This window comes from Tiliqua scincoides, chromosome 10, assembly GCF_035046505.1.
Source record: "Tiliqua scincoides isolate rTilSci1 chromosome 10, rTilSci1.hap2, whole genome shotgun sequence".
Lineage (NCBI taxonomy): Eukaryota > Metazoa > Chordata > Lepidosauria > Squamata > Scincidae > Tiliqua > Tiliqua scincoides.
Genome location: NC_089830.1, coordinates 3,031,894 through 3,041,496, shown reverse-complemented (window position 1 = coordinate 3,041,496; position 9,603 = coordinate 3,031,894).

Below are 9,603 nucleotides of genomic sequence, written 5' to 3'. Positions count from 1 at the left end.
GTAATTCACGTGTGGGACTCCCTGCCATAGGCTAGCTTAGATGGCTTGAAAAGGGGATGAGGCCCATTCACGGAGGACAAGTCTCTCCCTGGCCACTAGTCATGAGGGTTATGTGCTGCCTCTGGTTCAGTGGCAATGCGTCTCAATAACAGCTGCAGGGGGGACCAGGGGCCTCTTCACCTCCTGCCTGTGGGTTTCCCAGAGGTATGTGGTTGGTGTCATGAATATGTACAGTTTAGGCCTAGTAACATGTAAAGCCTGAACCAAGCTAAAACAGTAACACAGAAGTGGCTTGCATTTCCTTGCTGCAAGGGATTTACAACTCAATGGAAGGTGATTATGTAGCACCTAGGCAGCCAGAAAGACGCCCATCAAGAATGGAATGCAGCTGTAGATCTCCAGGGGGGAGGGAATTGCTGAGAGGTTGAGCTTCCAGCCCCACTTCCGGAGGACAGGGTCTTTTGGGTCTTTGTCTCTTGGTGAGATAGGTGGGGGGTACACATCCTGCCCCGCCAGGACCATGTGGCCTCTTATGTAACTGACCTGAGGATCTACAAAAGAAGCTGACCCAGGTGAGAGTCAGAGAATAATAGAGATAGCCAGTTAGCTTTATTATTTTATGCTGATGTTTCCTATAAGTTTTTATGCCTCTAGCATTTGCTGCCTTTTGTAACTTTTTGTAACCCTATGTACTTAATAAAGTAAAAATCATTTTACCATGTTGGTTCATTGTCTGTTGGGGACAAAGGTTCAGAATCCTGCCTAGCCGTTCAGCAAGCTACCAAAAATCCTCATTGTGGACTAGTGACTTGAAGACTGAGACTTTAAGTAAAGAAAGTGCTCAGTGCCTACAAGGGATATAGTTAAGCCTAAAGGGTCTCGGTGTCCCTGGACTGAGGCACTGGCTCTTACAGGGTGGTGGCAGTACTACCGAACAGGGATCTTTGAGGGCTCTAGGGTTCAGAACCAACAACTCTGAGCACCCAAAACCCTGGTCACTGTGGGAACCAGGATGTTGGACTAGTCCAGCTGGGCTCCCTTCGGCTGGATCCTGCAATGCTCTCCTGCTGTTTGTCTTCCTGTCCTTAAAACACCCCGCATGTTGGGGGAAACAGGAGGTGTAGAGCCCCTGGCAAACTGCCTGCTTCCCTCTGCAAACTGTCATCGCAGACCAAGTGCTTGCCGTGCAAAGGATTTGCTGTCAGCTGCCACACCTGGGCAGGCACACCTTTTGGCTTCCACCCAGCTGGCTGTTCCTCAACTCATCCATGGCACGCGGTTTGCCGTACCCATCTGTCTCCACATCATTTCCTGTCCACACGGGTCATGGGTGGAACAGCGGCCTCTTCCCAACTGCTGTTTGGGTCCCTGCCTGTTGCCAAGGGGCCTGCAGGATGAGGCAATACCCAAAGAGCCTGATTGGAAGGTGACAGTGGCAGCCAGGTGCTTCCGGGAGGGTGAGGAAGCCCTCCTTTGCAGATGCTCTGGCATTCAGTGCCCAAGAACCATCTCCTGCAGCCACCATGACTAAATCCTGCCAGGCAGAGGGCTGGCATATGCTCCAATAGTCCTCACTGGGGAACCCAGAATGCTGCTTTCTGCTGAGTCAGGCCTTTGTACAGCTCTTTCAGTATTGTTTGGCCCAGGCTAGCAGCAACTCTCCAGGATTTTAGGCAGAGACGAGACTTCCTAGGGATGTGCTTGAATAACTGAGCCCAAGTCCCAAGTCAGCAACCCTGCAACTTAAGTCACAAGTCATAGCATGTGGCCGTCATGACTCGGGAGAAATTTAGAGTCTTTTTAGTTGAGTCATGATTCATTTTGTGAAACAAGCTGAGTCATGCATAAAGGGCTTCCCTGAGCACAACTTTGTTCCAATGGCAAAAGAGCCTGCCCCCAAGTCCTGGCTGCCCCCATCTTCTGGTCCCTCCCTCCAACCTCAAGCAGCCCTCCCCCCCAAAAAAACACCTCCCCTCAAATCCCCCAGCCCCCGACTCCTGGAACCTACCCTCCCACCATGTCTGCTACCCTTCAGAATGCCTGCTTGCTTCCGGATTGCCGGCGAGGTCTTCAGCATGATGTGGAAGCCGCAGGAAAAAAGTAAACTGGAGCAAACACACACAAAGATAAGGACTCGTGGTAGGACTTTGAGTCCAGACTTGTTTTTAGAGTCATTGACACTGAGTCACAAGTCAAGTCAGGGTCAGCGACATCTGTGACTCGAGTGAGTCAACACAAGTCATCCAAAAACACATGCTTGGGTTGGTCATCCGATACAAACATACCCTGGCAGCAGTATGTGTTGTTGTTTTTTTTCCCCCACAGAGCTACAGCTGACTTTTTTAATGGAAAAGACTTGGGACTCAAGGCTTTTAAATCCCCAAAACAATCTGGACGACTCAGAATGTCTGCCCGTTAGGGCTCATTTTCGAGTCAGGTTAAAGGGGCAGAGACTCTACTCAAGTCATGTCTCTCTGGATTTGCCCATCAATGCCAATTCAGTGCTCAAAATCTTTCAGAACCTGAAGCAGCACATCCACTCCTGCTATACTCAACGGAACACCCATAAGAACATAAGAACAGCCCCACTGGCTCAGGCCATAGGCCCATCTAGTCCAGCTTCCTGTATCTCACAGCGGCCCACCAAATGCCCCAGTGAGCACACCAGATAACAAGAGACCTGCATCCTGGTGCCTCCCTTGCATCTGGCATTCTGACATAGAACCCTCTGAAAAGAAAGAGGGGTATGGAGTGGAAGTGTGGTGAGATGTGGGTGGGTTGTCCTCACCTCCACACTTCCCTTCCACTCTGTTCTCCTCTTTCTTTTCAAATCCAGGCAGCAGCAGAGGTAGCAGATCAGAGGCAGGTACTCCCCTTTCAATCTGCCACTTAAGGTACCATCAGGGCAGCCCAGCCATGAAGGTTCCTCATTTGCACGGACTGGGTATGCAGCAAGGAACATGCTTTTGGAACATTCCACCGCTTTAAGCTGGTGTCTTTATCCAAACGTTCACATTAGGTGGTGAGAGGGGGGCATTTTCCAGCTCACACGCACATCTCTGAAGTTAAAAGAGCCCTCTTTGCACAGATGAATCCTTTTTGGGCAGCTGCAGTTCCAAGCCCGTAGGTTTTCTGATCGTTGGCTGTCCTGATGACATGTGAAAGGGGATAACAGTAGGAAACATCCTCCCTCCCCACCCCGGCTCTTTCGCTCCAAATTCTGCCACCTTTAGTGATTCATTTATACCACTTGCATTTTCAAAAGCAGAGCATTAACATTTTTCTGGTTCGGGCAGCAAGGTTTTCGCCGGCCAGGCCTTTGGCTGGAGGCCTAGGTACACAAAAAAGGCTGACACCGTCTGCACCCTGTCACACGGCCTGTGGCTCATTCCGGCAGGCGATTTATGGCGTGTCAGGGCGCTAGCGCAGGTGGAGTGCTTGGTGGGTAGAACATGTGCAGAGGTGTGGAGCCCCTGGGGTTCTCTTGCAGGAGTCGCAAACCCCAGGCTTTTCCAGGGCAGTCTTTCTTTGTTCACCCAAAAGGTTCTGCAAACAGGGCTGGGGGCTTTGGAGGGAATGCAGACCCCACTCACGATGGGACTGCTAACCCAGGTGTCCAAGAAATAAAGGCCCAGGGTGCCCTGGTAACACTGAGATGGCTATATTCTTATGCAGAGCTGTTCAGCAGCAGTCAGTTGGTTCTTGGAAATGGCAACTTTTAAGTGGAACAACTTATAATGAAACCCATTAGACCAGTGGTATCCAAAGTTTTTGGCAGGAGGGCCACATCATCTCTCTGACACTGCATCGGGGGCTGGGGAAAGAAAGGATTAATTTACATTTAAAATTTGAATAAATTTACATAAGTTTACATAAATGAATATATTAAAGATGAACTGATATGAATGAATGAAGGTCTTGCAATAGCTCAAGGCCTATAAAAGGCCTTGCACAAAGCAAGGATGGCCTTTCCTTTGCTGCCACTGCTGCACCACAGACGTGAAACAGCAAGCGGTGGAGGAAGCCCTCATCCCACAGCTCACGCGAGAGGTCAAACAGTTGCCTTCATGCTGAGAGCAGTTGTGTCGGGCCAGTGCGGGCTGCAACAAATCTCTGGAGGGCCAGAGGCTCATTGGAGACTGGGGGCTCCCTGAGGGCCGCATTGAGAGGCCTCGAGGGCTGCATGTGGCCCCAGGGCCGGGGTTTGGGCACCCCTGCATTAGACCATAGGCAGGCTCAATAACACTCTCTCAAGTGGCAGGCTCATCGAGCGCTTTCCTATCGCGCCGCAAACATTCTCATGCTCCAGGATGTAAGACGTTCTGTGGTGTGACAAGGCCAAGGATGTGGGTCGCAGGCCTGGCGTGACCCAGACATGGCTTCCGGTAGCCCTGCAGTGAGCAGTCACGGAGGACACAGAGGTCAGAAGATTAAGAATCACCAACCAACTTTACAATGAAACAGTGTTGAATGAAACAACTTTAAACAAGGAGTTGTGGTACAGTGGGACATCTGGGGGCTCAGGATCTACGGATTTGACTCAACACTGATCTGACCCAGCGGCACGAAGGCCTCACAAGACCTCCTGAACACGACTGGAGGTGCTTTCCTGTTGCATCCAGGAGGTCTTCTGAGCAGGGAGGTCACACATGGCCTCCCTACACCTCCGAACACCTCCCAGGTGCTTCTGAGAGGCACTTTTGGTTGGCTTACACCCCCAAGGATTTGATTATATGCGGAAATCAGTATCCATGGGGGGGGGGGGCCTGGAACACATCCCCCATGCAAAATCGCTACTGTCTAATATTGGGGGTCTGGGTCCCTCTGATTCTCCACCCCCTTGCCCTTCTCCTCTTCTGTCCATCTTCCTGGACCAAATTTTCCCATGGACAAGGGCTGTTCCTGCGACCTTGAAAACTGGGCCTTTGGAGTCATCATTTTTTTGCACCGCTGGGGTGAATTGTGCAGGGTCCAGGAACATGGACCCTCCCCACAAGTCTGCTTGCCCCTTCCCAGCATGCTCTGTGCCCACGGGCCAGGGCTGGCAAGCCATGAAAACGGCAGGTATGCCGTAACCACCGCAGAGGAAAGATCCTGTCCCCTCACGGAGGCTGGCGAGGGCTCTGTGGCGGCGAGCGTGCCTCTCTCCATTTGTTTCCTATCAGGAGCACATGGGATCACTTATGCACTCGCTGAGGGTTGCTTTGGGGCCAGCCTCCCTCGTCTGCAATAAAGCTACTTGTTAGAAGAGACGTTTAATTTACTAAATGGAGTTTGAGGTAGGGGGGGCTAGAGCAGCTGGGCCACATTTGACCCACAAATTTAAAATTCCAGGCGGCACGAAGAAAGGGGGAGAGCTGGCAGAAACTGGAACTGGCTTTTTTCTGCAAAGCCCTGAAGGGGAGACGGGAGGGAGGGGGGAGAAGTTGGCAGTGATTTTTCACTCCAAACCCTCCGTCGGAGAAAAGGGAGTAGATGATTCTCCTGGAAGGCCGGGCAATGTGTGGAAGAAACAAGATCCATGTTTATAGACCTCTTTACGTACTCCAGTTTCCTGCCACACGCCCTGCTCATGGGCACGTGACCCCCCCTGGCCTGCCTGCATATGAGCCAAGCGACCATTTTGCAGTGGCAGCTTTTGCTGCAAGGTTAGCCCGGGCAAAACTGGTGTTTTGCCCTGGTGTTGATCACAATCGAGAGGAACACTCCCGGTTTGGGTGAGGCTGCTGACGGGCAAGGACCTCCTGCCGACACTGCAGAGCACTGCTGCCGAATCAACACGCAATGCGTGGGCAACGGAGGTACTTCAGAGACTCTGCCCCAAGGATGGGCAAACTCTGTGGCCTGCGGGCTGTATTCAGGTATGGAGCTTGTAGGAAGAGCCACCAGGTACCCATAATTTCCATGCTAGCTTGGATTCCAGCTCTATAAAGACATACTTTACATTCCATTCTTTCTTGAACACATGACATTCCCAGTTTGACTTGCAGTTCAGGGTGGGGAAGAGGATGAATAGGCAATTCCCCCCCCCCTTATCATTTATAGCCAGTTCTTTTAGACCTACACTGCTCCCAGACATGATACACACGTACTATATTCTCAGTCCTAGCATGGCTGGTCGGACTGCATGCCTTTGGGCCAGACCATAAGAACATAAGAACAGCCCCACTGGATCAGGGCAAATGGCCATCTAGTCCAGCTTCCTCTATCTCACAGCGGCCCACCAAATGCCCCAGGGAGCACACCAGATAACAAGAGACCTGCAAGGCATTCTGGGAATTGTAGTTAAGAACATAAGAACAGCCCCACTGGATCAGGCCATAGGCCCATCTAGTCCAGCTTCCTGTATCTCACAGCGGCCCACCAAATGCCCCAGGGAGCACACCAGATAACAAGAGACCTGCAAGGCATTCTGGGAATTGTAGTTAAGAACATAAGAACAGCCCCACTGGATCAGGCCATAGGCCCATCTAGTCCAGCTTCCTGTATCTCACAGCGGCCCACCAAATGCCCCAGGGAGCACACCAGATAACAAGAGACCTGCAAGGCATTCTGGGAATTGTAGTTAAGAACATAAGAACAGCCCCACTGGATCAGGCCATAGGCCCATCTAGTCCAGCTTCCTGTATCTCACAGCGGCCCACCAAATGCCCCAGGGAGCACACCAGATAACAAGAGACCTGCAAGGCATTCTGGGAATTGTAGTTAAGAACATAAGAACAGCCCCACTGGATCAGGCCATAGGCCCATCTAGTCCAGCTTCCTGTATCTCACAGCGGCCCACCAAATGCCCCAGGGAGCACACCAGATAACAAGAGACCTGCAAGGCATTCTGGGAATTGTAGTTAAGAACATAAGAACAGCCCCACTGGATCAGGCCATAGGCCCATCTAGTCCAGCTTCCTCTATCTCACAGCAGCCCACCAAATGTCCCAGGGAGCACACCAGATAATGAGAGACCTGCATCCTGGTGCCTTCCCCTGCATCTGGCAATCAGAAGCAGCCTCCCTCTACCTTGCACATACCTACCATGACTTGTAACCCATGATGAACCGTGATGACCAGCGTTTGGGGAGCATGTGAAGAGGAGACGGGTCTGAGGAACAGCTTGCTGCAATGGATAGGGGACAGTCAGGGGGCTGAATTGGAGGTTGATTTTTTTTTTGGGGGGGGGATCATATCTGGACTTGACTTTGCCCACCACTGCTCTAAATAACGAAGGGGGTCTTTCCTCCAGGGCAGGCCTATCCATGAGAAGTTCTCTCCAGTGGTGGATTTGTAGTCGGTGACAACTTCTATCTACCAGCCTGTGTCCTCTGTTCCCCTTCCTCCTGCTCCCTGGTTCCAAAAAGGAAGTTAGAACAGAAAAGGGAGAGTGGGGGACTATCTTCTCCTCCACACTCTCTCTCCACACATCACTCTCTTCTCCTCCACACTACCTTTTCTACTGTTGCCCTCTTCCTGTTTGAATCCAGAGAATGGAAGGAGGAGGGCATGATATACTGTTGGGCAAGGGAGGGGAGATGATTTGTTGTTTTGTTACAGGGCTGCCCCTGGGACATCTTGGGCTGGGTCTGGCAGCAAATCACCATCAGAGGCTGTCTGGTAAATGGTCCTCTCTGCACAAGAGACTCAGACTGGTGTATTTATTTATTTATTTATTTATTCACATTTTTATACCCCCCTTCCTCCAAAATGCTCAGGGTGGTGTACACAGCTGCTCCCCTCCTTCTGTCCTCACAACAACCCTGTGAGGTAGGTGAGGCTGAGAGAAGGTGACTGGCCCAAGGTCACCCAAGAAGCTTCATGGCTGAGGGGGGATTTGAACCTGGATCTTCCAGGTCTAAGTCCACCTCCCAAACCACTACACCATCCTCATCCCTGGTGCATGAATGAGAGTTATCCCACTGGTGGAATTCCAGCGATGTCACATCTCCCATGTACACAACTCACTGTGATAAACTTTGGAGAAGTTTTATGTCTGTTTTAAACTTATTTTGATGGTCAAGTTTTGAGGGGAGCTGACGACCTCGCTCCAAGCTGCTTGGAGGATCAAAAGAGTCATAAGAACATAAGAACAGCCCCACTGGATCAGGCCATAGGCCCATCTAGTCCAGCTTCCTGTATCCCACAGCGGCCCACCAAATGCCCCAGGGAGCACACCAGATAACAAGAGACCTGCAAGGCCTCCTGGGAATTGTAGTTTAAGAACCTAAGAACAGCCCCACTGGATCAGGCCATAGGCCCATCTAGTCCAGCTTCCTGTATCTCACAGCGGCCCACCAAATGCCCCAGGGAGCACACCAGATAACAAGAGACCTGCAAGGCCTCCTGGGAATTGTAGTTTAAGAACCTAAGAACAGCCCCACTGGATCAGGCCATAGGCCCATCTAGTCCAGCTTCCTATATCTCACAGCGGCCCACCAAATGCCCCAGGGAGCACACCAGATACCAAGAGACCTCATCCTGGTGCCCTCCCTTGCATCTGGCCTTCTGACATAGCCCATTTCTAAAACCAGGAGGTTGCGCATACACATCATGGCTTGTAACCCGTAATGGATTTTTCCTCCAGAAGTGGGAGATGAGGTATCTAAAGAAATATTTTGTGTTCAGGCAGCTCTTCAAATCCATGGCCGCAGCACTGCTTCCTGACCATTTTCCTGTGTGATACTGCCTCAGCCCCGGCATAGATTCAGCAGAAGAAAGAGAGGCAGCTGCAGAGCCCTGGGAACACTTTCAGGGCACCGTGAAGCTGCAGCCTCTCCCAGAAACCCAAATGCCCTGAGCTCGGGTCCAGCAAGGGACGGAGCGGCTGCCAAAGGGCCAGAGTGCAGGGAGGAGGCTGCTGGCACCCACTCTCCCTTCCCCGTCCAAGTCAGAACAGAAGCCCTCCCTTGTCTGCTCTGATAAGGCGGGCGGGAAGGCCTCCAAGCCAAGCAGCGGCCCAGCCAGCAGGAAGCAGGGCTGGTGATTTAGGAGGTGGCTCCAGAGCAGAGCCAAAACATTTGAGTGGTTTTATTGCTCCATCCCACAGGCATGATGGAGGAGGTTTGCTGGAGGGCTAAGAGAGCCGCTGCAACCCAGGTAGCAGCTGGCTCAGTTTGCACCTTGGCACAGCATAGTTGAACCCTGCTGCAGCCGTTCCTTTGGGCAACAGATAGGAGCTGCCTCAGGGCCGGCCCCATCCAAGAGGCAGACTGAGGCAGGCGTCACAGGAGGCAGGCAGGCTGGTGGTGCCTCTTTGGCCGCTCCCGCTCCTTCTTGGAAAGGAAAAGTGGAACAGAGTGGTGGGCTAGAGCATCTCTCCTGCTCACTTTTTCTTCCACACCATTCCCCTTTGCAAGGAGAAGCTGAAAAGCACAGAGGCAGTTGGACTAATGTGTTGCTGGATAACAGCAGACCCGAGGAGGGGATGAGGGGGGCAAAATCCCTAGGGCCCAGGTTTCCAGGGGGTCCAGGTCATGACAAAACTATACAGTAGAAAACAAATTTATTACATGATAACTTGGATATCTCAGTCTCTCCAGGGCTGTGTTTCCACTATAGCTTCAATTCACTTTATTTGCACTTCTATTATCCCCCCCCCCCAATGCATTCTGGAGA